This window comes from Gossypium hirsutum, chromosome A06 (assembly GCF_007990345.1).
Source record: "Gossypium hirsutum isolate 1008001.06 chromosome A06, Gossypium_hirsutum_v2.1, whole genome shotgun sequence".
Taxonomy (NCBI): Eukaryota; Viridiplantae; Streptophyta; class Magnoliopsida; order Malvales; family Malvaceae; genus Gossypium; species Gossypium hirsutum.
In genome coordinates, this window is record NC_053429.1 from 79,069,003 (window position 1) to 79,090,360 (window position 21,358).

General features: G+C 34.7%; 1 protein-coding gene and 1 pseudogene across 1 annotated transcript in view; both read right to left on the minus strand.

Moving 5' to 3' along the window:
* The window catches only part of LOC107929841 (cysteine-rich receptor-like protein kinase 10), a 30,172-nt gene that overhangs the window by 4,188 nt on the left and 4,626 nt on the right, over nt 1-21,358 (minus strand). The gene's annotated exons all lie outside the window — the stretch shown is intronic.
* The window catches only part of LOC121203499 (putative receptor-like protein kinase At4g00960), a 13,706-nt pseudogene continuing 5,485 nt past the window's right edge, over nt 13,138-21,358 (minus strand).

Genomic DNA, 21,358 nt, shown 5'->3' on the forward strand with positions numbered 1-21,358 from the left:
ACGTTATGACCGGATCCGACATGCCGCATTGAAACGTTCAAAACATTTTATATTGTTGATCCAGAAAAACTTACTTAATGTTTTAAAAGATAATTTCATTATAGGTTAAAGTGAATGGAAGCTGTGCACCAGGTAGGAAACCGAAAAAGAGGTGGTGAGTCCATCGGACTGCTTAAGTACCAAGCTCCCTTCGGATCCAATCCTAGACATGCATACCGCCATTGCCACACCTTAACGTCATGGATATTTCTAGGAAACCGATTTGATTAAGTCATTTTTAGGAAAAGTGATTAATTTTGGAAAATACTTTCATTGCGAAGCTTTGCTTGTTGTCGTGTTATTTTGAAATCAATTGTTGTTTTTGAAAACGCGCCCTAAAGCTATCCAATTTCAACAGTTAAAATAAGTAATACATATCTTAGTAATACATATTAAAACCATCAAAATAATTAAGCGGCCTTATTACATTTAAAAACCCAAAACTTCAAACGTAAATAAAAGGATGTCCAGTTCACCAGAAGAAAATCAAACTTTCAGAACGGGTGGCCACTCCGAATTCCCTCACAGCTCCAAGCCCACTATGGTTGGAGATTTCCTGCGTGGATGAAAATAAAAAGGGTGAGTTTGGGGAAATTCAGTGTGTAAGAAAAACCCATTCAAAGCCCAAGTCAGCTCAAGCCTATTGGGCCTAAGCCCATTCAGGTAACAGTGGTACTGGACCAGAGCCCTTTTCAGATTATAATAAACTGGGCCTTAGCCCCTTATTCAGATAACAGTATAGCCCATAGGCCCATTTCAAAATACATGCAACATCAATAACATATGCAAGCCCATTTGGGGAGACTACTCAACCCAGCAACCACTACACTCCATCCGTACCAGCCCTACACTCCATGTGGGGAATAGCTCAACCCACCCAGCCCAACACTCCACAGTTGCAGCCTTGCTGCTCAGTTAACAGTAAATTGAGGCAAAGCCTCCAGTACGTGGACAAGCCACTTTCAGTACTTCCTCCGTCAATATCCCAATCCCATGCATCAGATAATAACAACATGGCATGCAGTAAATAACAACAGTCAAACATGCATTTAAGTCAATTTAACCTTAGGGGTATTTCGGTAATTTATCTCCTAAGGGTAAAACTGTAAATTTTCCACTTTTAAAGGTATTTCAGTAATTTATCTATTTTAGGGTTTTTCATGCATATTCCTACCTTTCACGTACTACAAAATCACGTATCGAGGGTTCTTACCGAATTGGGTCCGTTGGCCCATCATTCCAATTTTGGCCCATTAAGCCCAAAAATATCGAGGGCACAGAAATCATGCACTTTGCAGTCCAAACATTGCAGCTTGCCAAAATCATTAATCGATTTACCTCACGAGCATTCGCACACTCGTAAATCTACAAAATACCGGTTTTCGACATTTTGACTTTTCAACTTTTGCCGATCTAGACTAAGAAAGAGGGTGTTAGTTACACACTTGTTTGCGACGATATGCTAACGAGATCCACACACGAACTGCCTACAATTGGATTACTAACACATTAATCTAACTATTCAAATACGAACTACGTATTAACCCCTTACAATATTCGGCCAACCACACCTACAGATCCTAGTAAGCTTATAAGAAAACAATAAGCAACTCATTAACAAATTTTTGTCAATGTTTACCACATAATCATAATTTCACTGCAAGCTGTCTTCCTGAGCAACAGTCACTAAATTATTTATAACTGGAGCTAAGAAACTCCAAATCAAGTGCTGTTAATTTTCCATGAAAATAAACTCATATATCTTCTATCCATAAAATTTTCAAAATTTTTGGTATGGCCAATCAATACCAAATTTTTCTTAAAGTTTCCCATGTTTCACTGTTTGACTAATCTGACCACTCTTCATTACGAATCAAATTTCTCATTGCACAGAATTCAAAATATGTTCTCGTTTATTCCATTTGAAACTAGACTCATTAAGCTTTAATTACATAATTTATGCAGCTTCTAACTCATCTCCCACAATTTATGGTGATTTTCCAAAGTCACGTTACTGTTGCTGTCTCAAGCAGATTTATTACCAAATCACTCTTTCACACCTAACTTGCATGCTTGTTATTTAAACATGTATATCACCATTAAATCATCACATATCTATGATTTTACTTAAGTATAATCTCCATTTCATCATTTTAAAGCACAACATGTTAACCGATTTTTCCCCTTAGCATCTAAGGCACATGCATGCTCATTTGTTTGGCTCAACTTCACCTACCTTCCATTTTCCATCAAAAAAACATGAAATAACAACCATTTCCTTCATTTTAATTCATGACCAAATGCTCACAACACAACCAAAAACCAAAATATGCTTCAAGAGTTAAGGTAGAATCAAGAAGAACTCATGAACATCAAAGATAGAAGCAAACTACCATGAACTTACCTTCAATTTTCTTCCCCAAGTGACCAAACATTCAAGAGCTTTCTCCTCTCCTTTCTCTTCTCTAACTTTCGACTATGATGAACAAAGATGGACAAAACTTTGTTCTTTTCACCCCTTTTTCTTTTAATAAAATTTCATATTTCACCTATTTAATTCTTTAATACAAAAGACATGAAATGTCCATCATGGAACATTTACCTAAACCATTATCATGGAACATTTACCTAACCCATTATCATGGAATATTTACCTAATCCATTATCATGGAACATTTACCTAACCCATTATCAATTTGTACCATGAATTATGGATATCAAGTGCTCATATTGTCTACAACAACATGATGGCTGGCCACTTCATGTAAAATGGGAGGTTTGTCATGCAAATCCTCCTATTTTGCACTCCTATTTATTTGGCCAATTCAATTTAGGCTATAGCATTTTCAAACATTTTCACATAGATTCTATTTCATAATTTCACCCCCTTTTTCTTATGGAACAAAAATTAACTAAAATTGCCGGGTTCTATCTTAAGCTTAGGCCTTCTAGAGGCCCACTAACATAATTAAACCTATGCCAACATTCATAGAATTCTCAAAAATTGGGGCGTTACAACCTTTCCGTCCGATATAAGGTATTTGACAAGAAGGCGAAGTGCATGCTTTTATGTGTGTTCCATTTATGGCCCCAATACAATCCTTTAAAATAAATATAAGTAATAAGATAAAAGTTAGAAATAATTTATATTTTAAAAATATAAAGATTGTGTAAATTTTACCTTAAAGTGAGGCCAATATCTTATATCATGTCAAATATGGTTCGGTACTTCCTCAAATTGACCTTCAGTGGGTTTAATTGTGTCTATTCTCATTCGAGCAAATATATGTAACATGTCAGTAAAAATTTGACTAACAGTTTCCCCAGATCGTTGAAATCGCTCCGTTGCATTTGAATTTGATTCTCTATTTCCAAGAATATACAATGATAATGCTAACTTCTCCATCGCAGATACCTTCCCATGCTTTAAGCCATAATTTGTTTGCAAATCATGCAACAAGCTATTAAATATATTTTTTGGCATCCTAAAACTATTCATGCAACGATCATCATGCCCATTTAATACTTCGTCCGCCCACATTTGACCTGTATAATTTGAATCCATACGCAGTTGCTTAGTGAAATAAGTTTCATGGTGTAGCAATACACTGCTTAACACTTGTTCTTCCTCTTCATGATAATTGTTGTGCTCAACTTGTGTAACAATTGTGGCTATTCTTCGTTGAGCTTCTTCACTTAATTCAGGGGTATCATAATTCATATAAAAACTATTGTACATATTGTTAAATTCATCCATAACTTGAAAAAGTAATCAAATGAAAATAAATTAATAACTTGTGACATTCTATACAGCATAAAAAATTGAATAAAAGCATAGCTAAAAATACCAAACATAAAAAATATCATACATTAGGTTTACATATAAAAAAGTAGATCATACATTAGTTTTACATATAAAAAAGTAGATCATACATTAGGTTCACATATAAAAAAGTAGATCATACATTAGTTTTGCATATGAAAAAGTAGATCATACATTAGTTTTACATATAAAAAAGTAGCATAGTTATATTACAATAATAATTCTAAGGAGCTTATGGTGGAGGTGGTGGATGGTATGGTTGGAAGGGAAATGAAGATGTTGCTACCAAGGATGAAAATGATGCAATTGGATTTTGTTCAGCATCACTCGAAGCCACCAAACCCTAACATCTGGACCTAAGTTCAAAAACACTTCTCGTTTCACTGGTATTTGGAACATTTTGATGACAAAATAATACAGTTCATCTTTTTTTGGAATTTCATCTCTCAAATCACGCAAAGCATCCATTGCATTTGAAATAGTATATTGAGAGTGAGGGAAAATAATTTCATTCACTGACTTCCTTGGACTAGACATACTCTCACACAATTTCTCAATATGAGTAGCTAATGAATTTCTTGATGATTTTCTACTTGAACTTGATTTTTTTCCTTTACCGTGTACAATCCCAAGTGTTTCCTTTCTTCGATTAGGAGTTTCATAAGAAGGGTTTGATGGTACCTCATTAGGAGGGATACCTTCATTCTCATTACTATTTTCATCTGAATCATCAAATCCCTCATTAGGTGTATCATCTCCCATAGGAACCCCACTTGGAAGAACGTCAGACGAAGGTGCCCATGCATTCTCTCCGGTGGCTACAATGCCACCAAACATTTGCCACATTAAATCATTCAATCGTGGTTCAATTCCTTTCTTCTTAAATCCTTTAAAATCAAGATTTTCCTACATAACATGTAAAATGTTAAATGTTAAATGTTATACTTAGATTTTTGTATTTGTAAATTATTAATTTCAATAAACTTTATGCATTAAAATAATGATAAAGTTAACACTAACTTGTATTTTTTCAGCCACCATTCTTCGGTAGCATCGACCGTATTTTTAGATGGACACCATCCAATACCTATAGATTCCTTAAGCAACTCCCTCCATAACCTCCATTCCTTTTTTAATGTATCCCACTTATTTTTCAATTGAGGTTTTCTATAATTTTTTTTTTGTGTTTTTGCTTGAAAAAGAGCAACGACATTTTCCCATCCTTTTGAGTTTAGATGAGTTGTCGGTCTATTACCAGCATTAACTTCATTCACGCAAAGTTCACAAAATATCAACGTCAGCTCATCATCCCAAACAGCTTTTGTTGCTAAGGTACTATCTCCCTCCACAAATTTTCGTGTCTTTACCATCAATTATTATTATTTTGATTTTAAATGTCAACCGACATAAAACCATAAATATTTAATTAGATATAATAATATAGTTTCATAAAAAAATTAAGAATAACACATCACAAAAAGATGAAAGCGATAAGATGAACAATAAAGAAAAAATTCTCAAAGATTCATGGTAAACAATAATGAGGATATAGAAAGGATAATTGATTATCCTATGCTTCATAAAATTAAACAAAGACTAATTGAACTACATAACTGGTTTTGGAAATAAATTTTAGACTTAATATATCATATGGTACCTAAGTTTGAGTCTTTTTTAATGTAGCAGTACCAGCTTTTTAGTATGTAATTCAAGTTTTAGGGTTAAATTGATAAAAATTAATTGCAAATATTATTAGATTTAAATTTTCATATTTTTTAATAAAATAAATTTAATATTAATTGTGAATTTATTTATACCTTTTAAGTTTTTATATTATTACTAATTTCAAATTAATTCCTGCATTATTACATATATTTTAAATAAGTAGTTTACAAAAGTATATGTGTAGTACATTTATTATTCTGAATAAGATGTATTTAACCATTTAATTTTTTTATTTAAATTTAAACTAATTTATTTATTTTAATTTAATACATATTGCATATATGTTTAGTATTAATTTTAAATTAGAAATTTTATTATTTAATAAATATTATTTTCACTATACTTACTTTTGTTCTAAATACATTCTACGTGTATACATATGTGATAAAATTACTAATTAACATAATTTTTCTGATTAAATGTGGTGCCACGTTGAAAAGTTATAAAATAAGCTTTTCTTATTTTGAAAAAAAAATAAAAAACAAATGTAGAGTGCAATGTTATCTAACATAAAATCTTAAATATTTTTATTAATAATGTTTAATATTTAGAGTTATTTAAATTATAAAAATATTTATTTTTCTAAACTTTCTAAGTTTTCACATTTTAAATCTACATTTATTTTATTATTTAAGTATTCGTTTGATAACTTATTCAAAAAATTTTAATTCATTGAAAGTTAATATTTTCAAAATAGTTAAATCTTTTAGATGTCCTCGCTCGTTTTGGTGTTGGAGGTGAATGATAACGAGGCCCTGGAGGGTCTACCAAAAAAATTTGACAATTCTTTTTAGACCTTAAAAATATAATAAATTAGAGTTAGGCCCCTCAAAAAATTTGAAAATTTTCATTAAATCTTTCAAAAATTTTAAAGTTTTTAATTAGATCCCTTAATTTTTTTTTTGTTAATTCTCATTAAGCCTTTAAAAGTTTTAATTAAACCTACCAAAATTTTTAAACATTCTCATTAAATCCTCTAAATTTTTTTTGAAAATTTTAATTACACCCTAAAATTTTAATATAAAAATCCAACATTGACAATGTCTCGGCAATGGAATGATTTTTCTACTGTTCTCACTATTTTTGAAGTTCCTTTGGTTTCATTGAACATACTATACTACGTGCCCGTTATAGGCCAGTTTTTGAGAATCATTGAGCTAGTTAATACAGTAGATTGTGATGGGACTCTAGCCCTACTTTGCATATGGAAAGTATTGATAATTTGATTTTATTTGAACCACATATAAGACAATAAGTAAGAATGATGGTTTTCAGAATATTCAAACCTTATCGAGGAAGTATGGTCGAAATTGAAACCTCATTTTGGAGGTTGGGTTTTGGAATCACCAGTGTTACTAATTGTGTATTACCATTGTACGGGCCCAAATTTGTCCAGCCCTTCAAAGAGACCCAAACCCACATATAGGCCCAAATTTTAGATCAAACTAGCCAGATTTAGGGTTTCAAAAAACCTGAAACCCTAATCAACCCCTAGCACCGCCGACGTCACATCATCAGCATAAGTGGCGCACCTACCCACTGCCTCCACTATTGCCACCGCCATTTACCGATAAAAGAGAAGAGTAGAACAATTATTAAAGAAACAAGTTGTAAATGGCTATAAAAGCCATCTAAGAAACCATTGTAATGAGTTATTTTTCAATGAATAAATGAAATAGACAAAAAGAGAGATTCAAACATCAAAATAGCAAATCTACGAAACAGATTCAGAGAGAAAAACAAGTTATAAAAGGGTGAAGGGTTACTGTTGTTTTTTTCTTTCCTTTTCTATTTATTTTCTTTTTTTTCGAATCTACTTATATACATACTTCGACATTTTCTCTATTTTTCTTTAAAAAAAATCAGTTACATATAAATAGAAAAAAAATAAAAAAATACCCTTTTTTAGAGTTCTGCGATGGCCGGCGTTGGTGGCCTACGGCGACACCACGATGGCCCTTCGCCGAATTCTGGCTCTGGCCAGAGACAAATGAGAGAGGGAGCTTCCCCTTTTTTTTTTTCTAAAACTTGAAAGAATGATTTTTTTATTAAAAGAAACGACGTCATTTTCATTGGCCTCTCTAGACGTCAAAACGACGTCGTTTTGGGGGAGGCCGCCCCGATCTAACCCCCTCCAATGGCAGGATCCGCGTGTTTTCGATTACTGGGCTAATTGCTCTTTTAGTCCTTCCGCTTTTTTATGGTTTTGCAATTAAGTTTCTTTTACTTTTTATTTTTACCCTGTAATTTATCTCGGTTTCCAATTTAATCCCCCTTGAAACGCACGTTTTAGAGGGTGGGGGTTATTTCCCATTTTGGACCCTCCATGTTATTTGCGCTTTCAAATCAGTCCTTTTCTCTTTTATTTATATCCATATTTGATCCGAACTTTCACTTTATGTTCAATTTAGCCCATTTTTTAATTATTTTTACTATTTTATGATTAAAATTAATTGATTATTATTATTATTATCTATTATCGATATTATTATTACTATTATTATTGTTATTGTTTTTATTCCTATTAACATTAGTATTATTATCATTTTATTTCATTATCATCATCATTTTTGTAATTATTATTACTATTATTTTTTACTATTATTATTTAACATACTATTGTTACTATTTTTGTCATTATTATTACTACTTTTGTATTATTACTATTATTATATTTTCATCTATGTTTATTTTTTATTTATCTAATTTTTATTTATCTATTCATATTTCTGTTATTATTATATTTTGTGTATTTTATCTCTATTTATATTTATGTATTAATATCATTATTTTACTACATATTATTATTATTAGCATTATACTTATTATTATTTTTTACTATTACTACGATTATTATTATTATTAACCTTTTATTTTTCTTTTACATTGTTTGTTCGTTTTATTTCTCAATTTCTGTACTCATTATTCTTATTATACATTTATCTTTATTCTATTATGATTATTAATATCGAAAGTTTTATTTGTTTGTTCATTCTTCATTATTTTATTTCATTACGAATTTATGTTATATTAACCTTTACCCGACAAAAATAATTCTTTCATAAAAGTAATATTCCATATTTGGAAATTTGAGAAAATCGTGCCCTAACTTACTGGGTTTTGATTTTTCTCATTTAACCTAAATAACAGAATATTCTTTTAAAATCGCAATGCGAGTTTTGAATAAAATGCTTATTCTCGGAGATACGAGGTGTTGTGCCCTAACTTACTGGATATGACATCTTGTTACCTCGAGATAAGAATTTTTTTTGCAAATAAAGGCAATATTCGGTATTTGGAAATTCGAGAAATCGTGCCCTAACTTACTGGGTTTTGATTTTTCTCATTTACCCTAAATAACCGAATATCCTTTTAAAAAAGGGTTAAAATACATGAATTTTAAATAAAAGGCAAGCTCATTCTTGAAGGCTCGAGATGCCGTGTCCTAACTTACTGAATGTGACATTTTATTACTCCAAGATGAAAAGGTCTTTAACATCCGTTTCAATTTATTCAATCATTTTTTTAATTAATGTTAATACAAAGAGGGATCGTATTTTAAGTTTTCAAATCTTTGACACTAAGACATTGATTAATCAACTAGGTACCAATTTTGGGCGTTTCGAGTATGCTAATCCTTCCTCGTGCGTAATCGACTCCCGAACCCGTCTTTCTGATTTTCGTAGACCAAAATCGTTGTTTTGATAAATCAGACTGGTTATTAAAAACAACCACTTTTAAAGGTGACTCGATCACACCTTAGCAAAAAGGATTGGTGGTGACTCCCGTTTTTTTCATTTTCATTTTCAAAATAAAGTCGACCCCCTTATTCAAAAAAAAAATGGTGTCGACAGCTTGACGACTCCACTGGGGAACTAAAAAAGAGAGTCTAGCCACGAGTTGATTAATTTTTTCCTTTTTGTCGAAAATTGAAAACTTGGTTTAAATGTACGTTCCTTTTGTTGCATTTTATCCGTCTTTGTTACGATCTTCATCATTATGGTTTTTAATTGTTGTGTTGGTTTAAATTTTGGTATCTTTTTGCACATTGCATTGCATAATCAGTTGATCTTACCTTTTTAAGTGGGAGTGAGAAACTATTCCTTCGTGAGGTTTTCACCTTCGTGTAGGATAGTGGATCGCTTTCGAGATACATCCGTACCTATGTCTTCGTGAGATTTTCATCTCCGTGCAGCCATAGAGAAATGTATTCCCCTGAACTGAATTCGGTCTATATGAGCCTATAATGGGTGAAAATTGAGGAATCTGTTGGTTCAGGTCCCCTTTCTTTAGAACCAAACCCCATATAGCAAGCCTTAAGAGCCCACCCTAGGTAGAGCCACTTCAAACCCCTAGTGGTCACCCGGATAGGTGCTCTATTTTATTTATTTCTCCTGTGCTAACTGTTTTCTTTTGTTTTGATTGCATTGCATTTTCATCATAGGAAGGAGGTGTTGAGTCACATTCGATTGCTAAATAGAAAAGCTTGTCATGGAGAATAGATTTCTTGATAAAGTGGAATATAATATGGCCATCCGAATATGGTCCGAGTAAACAATAAGAGAAGGCTGATAGTCCGTGAAGAAATACACGACTTTGTTTCATTGCTTGAGGATTCAAGCCAAAAAAGATTGTTCGAGAGCCGTCATGTCTTAAAGAAGCTGACCAGCATCACGGGGATAAGTGAGCAATAGGCCGCAGTCTAGATCGAGCAGAAAGGAGATAGTAGAGACATCTTTTGGAAAATTCGCAAGATTTGACCATAACATCCAGATATGAAGAAAAAGATCGGTGTCTTCACTTGGAATATGAGGGCAATGCCGTATATGTAATCCATTTTATGTAAAGAAATTTGTTTTCTAGAAAAGTTGTTTTAATGGAATTGAATCCAGAATCAACGCCTCTCTTTCTTTTTGCGTTCATCCCATGCATTTGCATTGCATTTCATACATGCATTGGATTTTCACAAAAGGACCATAATTAGGTAAAATTATTTCAGTTAACTTGGAAAGGGAACCGACAAAAGCTTACCAACCAAGCATTGTTACGGTACCTGTGCTAAGACAAAAGATATGGACCAAAGATTGGAAAGACTTGAAAAACTTCAAAGAGAGATGCAAGACCAGTTACAAATACAAATGCAAGAGCAACTGTCGAAGATCCAACAAGATATGAGGGACCAAGTGCTAGAGTCCCAAAAGAATATGATGAATCAGCTGTCCTAATTGCTGACTAAGGGGCTAAAAAAAGGAAAAAGCTCTATGATCAATACTGGGGAGGACAATGAGGAGCCTCTCTACCCTCTAGGTTTCACATTTATAACAATCGTCAGGACTAGAGTCTCCTCTGCACATACCAAGAGCGTAAACTTTGTCGGCGTTTTGGCCAACATTGGTAGTGAAGAAACCACCTTTTGCAGAGACATTCGGTGGGAGAGAAGCAAGAATAAGGTCCCGATTTTTACCATAGGTACTATTTATGGTGAAATTACCAGTGTCATAGCATCTTATGAAAGCCTCAACAAGACTGATGCTGATAAGCAGATGGGAGAAAATTGAAGAAATATTTGTAAGTTTAACCCACATTTTGAGGTTTTATAAATTGAAGGAAAAGAAACCCAAAAGAACGAAGTGGGAACTTATTATTCCAGATTTTTCATGGCAGAGAAGAGATGGGGGATTGAGTTGGAGAAGGAGTCAAATAGCACTCATTGAAGCAAAAGTCTTGAAGCTTTTAAAAGTCAAACGAAACTTGGTCTGTAATGCTTCAGTCTCTCACCTACGTCTAGTTAATGGTAAATATTGTTTTAATTGAGAAATTAAACTATTTTATTTTATTTTAAGTTGATTTAAGTGTAATTGTATGTAATTTTTTATTTGATTTAATTTTTATAAATTATTAACATAATTATTGATATAAAATAATTTTATATTTATATATTGTATATATAAATAATTATATTTATCTAATAAAAAAATAAATTAATGTATTTATTTCTTTAAATATGTTTGACTAAATTTTTACCATACATTTGAACCATAATTTAATTTTCATGTGTATAATTGTACTAAATTAAAATTCATAAATACAATTACATATTAAATTAAACTTAATTTATAATTTTAAGATTTATCCCTTTTAAGTTTTTATATTATTACTAATTGCAAATTATTTGCTGCATTATGACATATATTTTAAATAAGTAGTTTACAAAAGTATATGTGTAGTACATTTATTATTCTGAATAAGATGTATTTAACCATTTAATTTTTTTATTTAAATTTAAACTAATTTATTTATTTTAATTTCATACGTATTGCATATATGTTTAGTATTAATTTCAAATTAAAAATTTTATTATTTAATAAATATTATTTTCACTATACTTACTTTTGTTCTAAATACATTCTACGTGTATACATATATGATAAAATTACTAATTAACATAATTTTTCTAATTAAATGTGGTGTCACGTTGAAAAGTTATAAAATAAGCTTTTCTTATTTTGAAAACAATAAAAAATGTAGAGTGCAATGTTATCTAACATAAAATCTTAAATATTTTTATTAATAATGTTTAATATTTAGAGTTATTTAAATTATAATTTTTTTATTTTTCTAAACTTTCTAGGTTTTTACATTTTAAATCTACATTTATTTTATTATTTAAGTATTCGTTTGATAACTTATTCAAAAAAATTTAATTCATTGAAAGTTAATAATTTCAAAATAGTTTAATCTTTTGAATGTCCTCGCTCGTTTTGGTGTGGAGGTGAATGATAACGAGGCCTTAGGGGGTCTCCTAAAAAAATTTGACAATTCTTTTTAGACTTTAAAAATATAATAAATTAGAGTTAGGCATTGAACATACTATACTACGTGCCCGTTATAGGCCAGTTTTTGAGAATCATTGAGCTAGTTAATACAGTAGATTATGATGGGACTCTAGCCCTACTTTGCATATGGAAAGTATTGATAATTTGATTTTATTTGAACCACATATAAGACAATAAGTAAGAATGATGGTTTTCAGAATATTCAAACCTTATCGAGGAAGTATGGCCGAAATTGAAACCTCATTTTGGACGTTGGGTTTTGGAATCACGAGAGTTACTAATTGTGTATTACCATTTTGTAATGAGATACTTCCATGTTTCTTCCTTTAGGAGGTTGAAGTTGAGAGATAGTAAAGTCCAAGGAACTTGTCTTTCGGGTTTTCTTTTTTGATTTGGTCGAAATCAAAGTCTACCTTGAGAGTAGCAAAGTGGTGAAATTAATTGTATCCAAGAAAAAGGAAACGAAAATTGTACCTTCTCATCCATACTCATTGAAAGTCAGTTTTGAACAAATAGACTCGTTTTTGCTGCTCTGTCTTCGGTAATGGAATGATTTTCCCACCGTTCCCACTTTGGATTTGAAAAGTCAGTTTCATACCCCTTTTTCATTTATTACATATATATAAAAGATCAATACAGAAAACTCGGAATAACATCTCCCTGTGTTTTGCTGGAATGTTGCAGAACATTTAGCTAAAAGAGCGGCTTAACAAAACTTTTAGAATCTATCATATCTTTGTAATAGTGAAAAAATTGAAGATGGAATGACTAATCAGTCACCGAGGTGACATGTTTGAAATCGTAACTTCATTAACAGAACATATTTTATCACTTGAATTGGGTTCAACTGATTCTGCAATAAAACGTCCAACATAAAGTGCAGATTTCGCTGGTAGAGGAACTGTTATGGTGTCGCTTCCTAACTGTTGGAAACTGGCCTGCATGCAGCATGTGAATTTCCAACATGTCAAGAAGCAACCCGAGCCATGCAACACATGCAGCAACAAAGGTGGATATGTAGCCCATGCAGATTCAAGTACGCAAGAACAAATACACATAAGTTACCCAGGTAAAGTATGTGTAAGGATTCATACACATAAGTTACCCGGGTAAAGTACGTGTAACTGAATCTGTTTGTTTTGGTTCTTTTGTAACCAAGTCTATGAAATGTGTTCTAGTTCGTTTTGAACTTAGTTTAAGCCTACATTTGATGTAGTTTGATGATGTAGGAGCTGATGACCAACTTTACTTAAGTGTACAAGTTTAGTTTTGTAAGTTCCCATGTAATAAGTGGAGTTAGGTAGTGTTTAGGTGATGAATTTGTTGATCTTTTGACCAGCCAATGACTGGTATATGTAATGGCTTTAAGCCAATATTTCAAGTGAATGAAATCATCAGATTTTCTTCCATATGCTCCATCTTTCTTTGCCTTCTAAAAACTTCTAAGTTCTGTTCTTCATTCTTGACAGTAGCTAAAAGCTTGAACTCCAAGCATTTTTCCTTCATATTTTATCCGGGTATAATACGTTGCTGCTGGTGCTCTGTTTGAAATTCTTACTTTACCCGGTTAAAGTTTGTTGAAACTCCAACACTAACATTGCAACCACTGTTGACATAGTTGGTCTGTCTGCCGGATCTGATTGCACGCACAATAACCCAATTTGGATGCATTTAAGCACCTCATTGGGCACACTCGACTCAACAAGATGTTTATCCATTAACTCCATTCCTTTTCCTTTGGACCATAGTTTCCATGCCTACAATTCTTACTTAGAATTAGCTTAATATACATAACATGGTATTAATCTATTATTTAAATATTGATAGGATAAGAAAACATACAAAAGTCAGGAGGCTTTCACCGCATTCTGAAAGATGAAACCCATTATTCCTTTTTCCACTTACAATTTCCAACAAAAGGACACCGAAACTGAACATCAGATTTGACAGAAAAAAGTCCTTCCATAGCATACTCGGGTGCCATGTATCCACTATTGTCAGAAACAATGAAGAAAAACTAAATCAAAATTAGATGATCATAAGAAACTTTACAAACATGAACTGATTTCCAATGTATATCGATCACATATCAGATACTCTCAATAACAAAACCAAGTTTTGTTTCTAATCACTAACCATGAAACATACTAAGATTCATTACTTGCATGGGGTCCTAGTTTATATGATATTGATGTAGAGGACATATTTCTCAGAACTGGTCGATGAATATGGATAAGTTGAAATTGGCAACAACTAATGGTAGAGAAAATAAGTAAATGTAACCCTGTAAGCTTATGAGTTAATAAGTTGGGAAGAACCAATTAAGAGACTTACTATGTTCCGACTTGTTGGTGCAAGAGGCAGCAACAGGCTGTTTTGTATATTGCTTGAATAGCAAGCCTCGAGCCTTGGTGAAGAAACAAACTCGGAAGCAGAAACAGAAAATGAAACTAGCTAGTGAAAAAACAGAAAAGATAGAAGAAGATTGAATGAAAATGAGCTGATTTCTTTCATTGACCCATCAACAAGGCATTAAGCCATTACATATATTAGTCAACAAGTAAAACAAACAAGTAATCACCTAATAACATACCTAACACCACTAAATTGCCTAGGAACTTGGTAAACTTGATTGAAAAACAAAAACTTCTACCTAAACTTGTCATTCAGCACCTAATTACATCAAAATACAGTTACCAACTTAGTTCAAAACAAACTAAAACACAAAATGTTCATTTGAGTAACCAAATGAAACAATGCAGTTTCGGTTTGCTGTTAAAGCACAATCCCTGCATGGCCATCTTGTATGGTCACCTTGGCTGCTGCATGGGGGTTGACTTCAACACTCCTCCTCAGGTTCTATGCAGCAGACTCCTAGTTGGTTCCTTAGGTTTACAAATCTCGATGCACCAAGTGATTTTGTGAAGATATCAGCGATTTGATCTTCTGAGCTGCAATGAATTAGCTTGATCTCTCGAGCTTGTTCCATTTCTCTTATCACATGGAGTTTGATGTCGAAATGCTTTGTCCTGCCATGGAAGACAGGGTTTTTAGCAATAGCAACTGCTGACTTGTTGTCACAATGTATCACAGTTGCATCATTCTGCTGTAGATTCAAATCACCCAAAATTTTTCTCAGCCACATAGCTTGATTAACAGCATTAGCAGCTGCTACATACTCTACTTCTGCTGTTGATTGAGCCACCATTGTTTGTTTTCTTGAGCTCCAACAAATCATAGCTGAGCCAAGAGTAAAAGCATAGCCAGAAGTGCCCTTCATGTCATCCTTTGAACCAGCCCAATCGCTATCAGTGTAGCCAATCAGTTTCAACTCTTCAGTCTTTCTAAACTGTATTCCATGGTTTAAGGTACCTTTGATGTATCTTAGCACCCTTTTCCCAGCCTTGTAATGTTGCTGGTTACAGCAGTGTATGAACCTTGATAGCATGCTCACAGCAAACAGAATGTCAGGTCTTGTTGCTGTTAAATACAGCAAACAACCAACAAGGCTCCTATAAAATGATTCATTGACAGGCTCGTGTTCTTCTTGGCTCGACAGTTTTATGCCAACTGCCATAGGTGTGCATGTTGGCTTGCAATTTTGCATTGAAAACTTGGATATAACTTTCAAAGCAAACGCCTTTTGTCCTCAAAAGATTCCTTGATCAGCTTGTTGTATCTCTATTCCAAGGAAATAAGTCATCAATCCCAAATCTGACATCTCGAACATTTCCTTCATTTTTGCTTTGAAATCAGCCATCACAAGCTTGTCTCCTCCAGTCACTAGAAGATCATCAACATATAGTGACACAATAAGCTGTGTTTCAGCTCCATTCCTCTTAACATAGAGTGTTGGCTCACTAGCACTCCTTTCAAATCCCAAACTGACCAGGTATGAGTCAATTCGAGCATACCAGGCTCGAGGGGCCTGTTTTAGGCCATACAAGGCCTTTCTTAGCCTATACACCAAATGTTCCTTACCAGGCATTATAAAACCTGGGGGTTGCTCGATGTATATCTCCTCTTCTAGGAATCCATTGAGGAATGCAGACTTGACATCCATTTGGTGGATTGTCCACTGGTTCTGAGCAGCAACTGCAATCAGCAATCTGATTGTATCGAGTCTGGCTACTGGAGCAAATGTTTCCATGTAGTCCAGACCATACCTTTGACTGAAGCCCTTTACAACTAGCCTGGCCTTTAGCTTGTTTAAACTTCCATCCGCATTGTGCTTCACTCGATAGACCCATTTTACACCGATAGTCTTTCTGTTGGCAGGCTTTTCAACCAACTCCCATGTTTGATTCTTTACAATCATGTTGATTTCATCAACCATAGCTTGTTTCTAACCTTCATCTGCCTCAGCCTCTTCAAAACTGCTAGGTTCTGCTATTGCAACCTGTGCCCTTTCATAAATATCTTCTAGGGGCCTTGTGCCTCTCACAGGCACATCATCAACATCCATTTCAGGTCCTAGCTGCTCAAGTTCAGCTTGATTAGGCACTAGGTCTTCTGAAATTGCTTCTGGCTCATTTTTCTCCCAATTCCAGCAGGCTTTTTCATCAAAGATGACATCTCTGCTCACCTGGACTTTGTTTGTCAAGGGATCCAGAACCCTGTAGCCCTTTTTGACTGAGCTGTAGCCTACTAGAACACCTGGTTGAGCCCTTTTAGAGAGCTTGTCTCTCTTTGCTGCTGGTATTTGTGCATAACACAAGCAACCAAACACCTTCAGATGTGCCAAGGAAGGCATGAAACTGAACCAAGCCTCAAAAGGTGTCTCGGATGCAAGAGCTTTAGTAGGAAGCCTGTTCTGAAGGTAAACAGCAGTGTTTACTGCCTCAGCCCACATGGTCTTGGGCAGTTTCTTTTCAAACAGGAGACATCTGGCCATATCCATCAGACTTCTGTTCTTTCTTTCAGCTACCCCATTCTGCTGAGGTGTGTAGACATTTGTAAGTTGATGTTTGATACCAGCATCATTGCAAATGGCTTGAAACTGAGCTGAAGTGTACTCAGTGCCATTGTCTGTCCTTATCAATTTCAGCTTGCAACCTGTTTCTGTTTCTACAGCATTTTTAAACTTCACAAACACTTGAGCTACCTCAGACTTGTGTTTTAAGAAGAAAATCCAGCAAAACCTTGTAAGATCATCAATAAAGAGGATGAAATACCTGTTTTTGCTGAGTGATTCAGTCCTCATCGGGCCACATACATCAGAGTGCACCAACTGCAGTCTTTCAGTAGCTCTCCAAGCTGAATTTGTAGGAAATGGCAGTCTTGCCTGTTTCCCCATCTGGCAAACTTCACACACATCATCATACTCCACTGAGCTGGTGAAGTTCTCTGCCAAGCCCTCTTTGGCTAATCGAGCCATTGATCTGAAGTTGGCATGTCCAAGCCTTTGATGCCACAGCTTGAAGTCATCAACAGAAGTTGTGTATGCTGAGTTTGAGTCATTTGCCCAGTGAACCTCAAAGCATTTATCAGTCATTGTGACTGTCATAAGGCTTGATCCACTTGGATCAGTAATGTGGCATTGTTTGTCCTTGAACACAACAGAATAACCTTTCTCGAGCAGTTGAGCTATGCTGAGAAGGTTTCTGTCAATCTCTGGCACCAACAGCACATTTGGAATGATCTTGTTGCTTGTGGGAGTACATATCAGCACTTCTCCTCTTCCTTCAGCCCTTATAAACTGACCATTTCCAACCTTGACCTTGGTTTTATAACTTCTGTCCAAGGTTTTAAACAAGGAGGCATCTGGTGACATGTGGTTAGTGCAACCACTGTCCAGCAACCAGCCTTTTGAGCATTTCTTCTCAGCAGCTAAACAGGAAACATCAAAGACCTGTTCTTCTTGGTCACTACTGTCCTCAGCTACTCGAGCTTCAACCTTTGACTGCTGAAATTGATTCTGCCTTGGCTTACTCCTGTTTTTGCAGACCCTTTCAACATGGCCCTTCTTCTTGCAGTGTTGGCATACTGCATCTGGCCTAAACCAGCATCTGTCTTCTGGATGGCCAGGCTTCTTGCAATATCTACAGGGCTGGTCATTGCTCCTTGCAGCATCAGGCTTAGGCCTATTTTTTCAAGGCTTTTTGCCTCTTTGAGCATTGGTGCTCGAGGCTTCTCTGGCCTTGGCTTGAAATGCACCTTCTTGGTGATCTTCAGCTCTACTAGCTCTCCTTTGTTCCTGAGCATAGAAGGTGTTGATTAACTCAGTCAAAGAGATGCTAGCAAGGTCTCTTGAGTCCTCTAGGGAGGATATCTTGGCCTCATATCTCTCAGGCAAAGTGGAGAGGACTTTCTCCACAATTCTTGCCTCATCAAAGTGCTCACCTAGGAGCCTTATGCTGTTAACCACTGCCATAATTCTATCTGAATACTGCTTCACTGTTTCTTCTTCCTTCATCTTCAAATTCTCGAAATCCCTTCTCAAGTTCAACAGCTGCTGTTGCCTTGTTCTCTCCGTGCCTTGAAACTCCTCCTTAAGCTTATCCCAGGCCTGTTTTGGAGTCTCACAGGCCATGATTCTGGTGAAGATGACATCTGACACACAGTTCTGGATGCAGGACATGGCTTTGTGCCTTTTGGTCCTCTCATCAGCATGTTGCCTAATCTGAGCTACTGTGGGATTAGCCCTCAGTGGTGCTGGCTCAGTATCTGTGTTGACAACTTCCCACAGATCGAAGGCCTGTAGGTAAGTCTTCATCTTGACCAGCCATATGTGAAAGCCTTCTCCATTGAAGACTGGTGGGGCTGCTGGTGAAAATCCTGAAGAAGCCATCAGGTTCCTTGATTTGAGGCAACAGGTCCACTAAGACAAGAGCTCTCGATACCAATTGTTGGTGCAAGAGGCAGCAACAGGCTGTTTTGTATCTTGCTTGAATAGCAAGCCTCGAGCCTTGGTGAAGAAACAAACTCGGAAGCAGAAACAGAAAATGAAACTAGCTAGTGAAAAAACAGAAAAGATAGAAGAAGATTGAATGAAAATGAGCTGATTTCTTTCATTGACCCATCAACAAGGCATTAAGCCATTACATATATTAGTCAACAAGTAAAACAAACAAGTAATCACCTAATAACATACCTAACACCACTAAATTTCCTAGTAACTTGGTAAACTTGATTGAAAAACAAAAACTTCTACCTAAACTTGTCATTCAACACCTAATTACATCAAAATACAGTTACCAACTTAGTTCAAAACAAACTAAAACACAAAATGTTCATTTGAGTAACCAAATGAAACAATGCAGTTTCGGTTTGCTGTTAAAGCACGATCCCTGCATGGCCACCTTGCATGGTCACCTTGGCTGCTGCATGGGGGTTGACTTCAACACGACTACTCTATTTGTATTTGCTTCATTCTGATCTCCACCAAAAATTTTTGCCATACCAAAGTCCGAAATTTTTGGATTCATCTCATGGTCAAGTAAAACATGTTGAGCATTGGCCTGCAATGCAACAAACTTCCAGCAGCAGCATGTCTGTTTGAAGATTGAATCAGAAGCAACTTTTTGTTTAAATTTTGTATTTTTTTGTGATGTTAACAAGTTGGCAAGTTGCATGATATTTAAAGCTAGTACTTTTAGATTTGAAAATGATGGATGTAATAGCTGATTTATTTTCAGCTTTTGACTTGTATTATTTTAGTTGGCAACTTGCCAAATTTGGTGGGAGTAGTTACGTTTAGGTTGTAACACCCCGAACCCGAGACCGTCACCGGAGTCGAACACGAGGTGTTAACAGACTTTTAAAAATTTTCCAGACACTGCCAATCTGCATAATAGTCACTTTAAAAATCATATCTTGAGTTTCACAACTCGAAAATTTGTTTCGTGATTTTTCCCTGAAACTAGACTCATATACCCATCTACATAATTTTTTTAGAATTTTTAGTCAGGCCAATTAGTACAGTTTATTAGTCAAAGTCTCCCATGTTACAGGGATCGACTACCCTGACCTTTGCGCATTACGACTTGGATATCTCCTTGTACAGGGCTCCCATACTGATACCGTTTGTTTCCAATGAAACTAGACTCAAAGGGAAATCCACACATATAAGGCATGACTTCTAATTATCTCTGGATAATTTATGGTGAATTATCAAAGTCGAAACAGGAGATCCAGAAACCGTTCTGGCCCTGTTTCACGAGAACTTTAATATCTCTTAATATACTGCCCATATGATTTTTTTGTTACTTTCATATGAAAATAGATTCATCAAGGTTCGATTACACAATTTATTCACTATTTAACTCCATTCCTAAAATTTTTTGTGATTTTTCAAATCCACACCACTGCTGCTGTCAGCATCTGTTTTCAAGGTAAACTTTACCTGTTCCGTGGTTACCATGGACCAACTAGGGATTCGTCATACATGGGTCCACATATGATCATATTTAGCCATTCCAATGGCTGATCATTTGCCCAACACTTCCATTCCAAACCATAGTCACATCATGAAACCATATAAACATACATAAACACAAATGGTCTAATGCCATACTCCACTTCTACAAGCCGTTTTCGCATGGCTGTACACACATACATCACAAAAAGTACTTAAAACAACAAGGGGTAGTCCTATACATGCCATATCCAGAGTTCAACAAAAAGAGTACCAAAAGAGCTTTGATAGTGTGGATGACTTCGACTTCGTTGATCCCGAATCCGATAGCTAACGAACAAAATCTATAAAACAGAGAGCCAAAGCAACCGGGTAAGCAATTTAAGCTTAGTAAGTTTCAAGTAATGAAATCGGCTTTGACTAAAGTATTACATTCACATAGCTAACTGAATCACTTTATTGATACACATTCTCATAATCATACTTACTTCACACTTCATCAACATATATACACACAAGGTATCAACCTATCTAAAAGCCGAAAGTTCGTTAGCCGATTGCACGAATACTATTTAACGA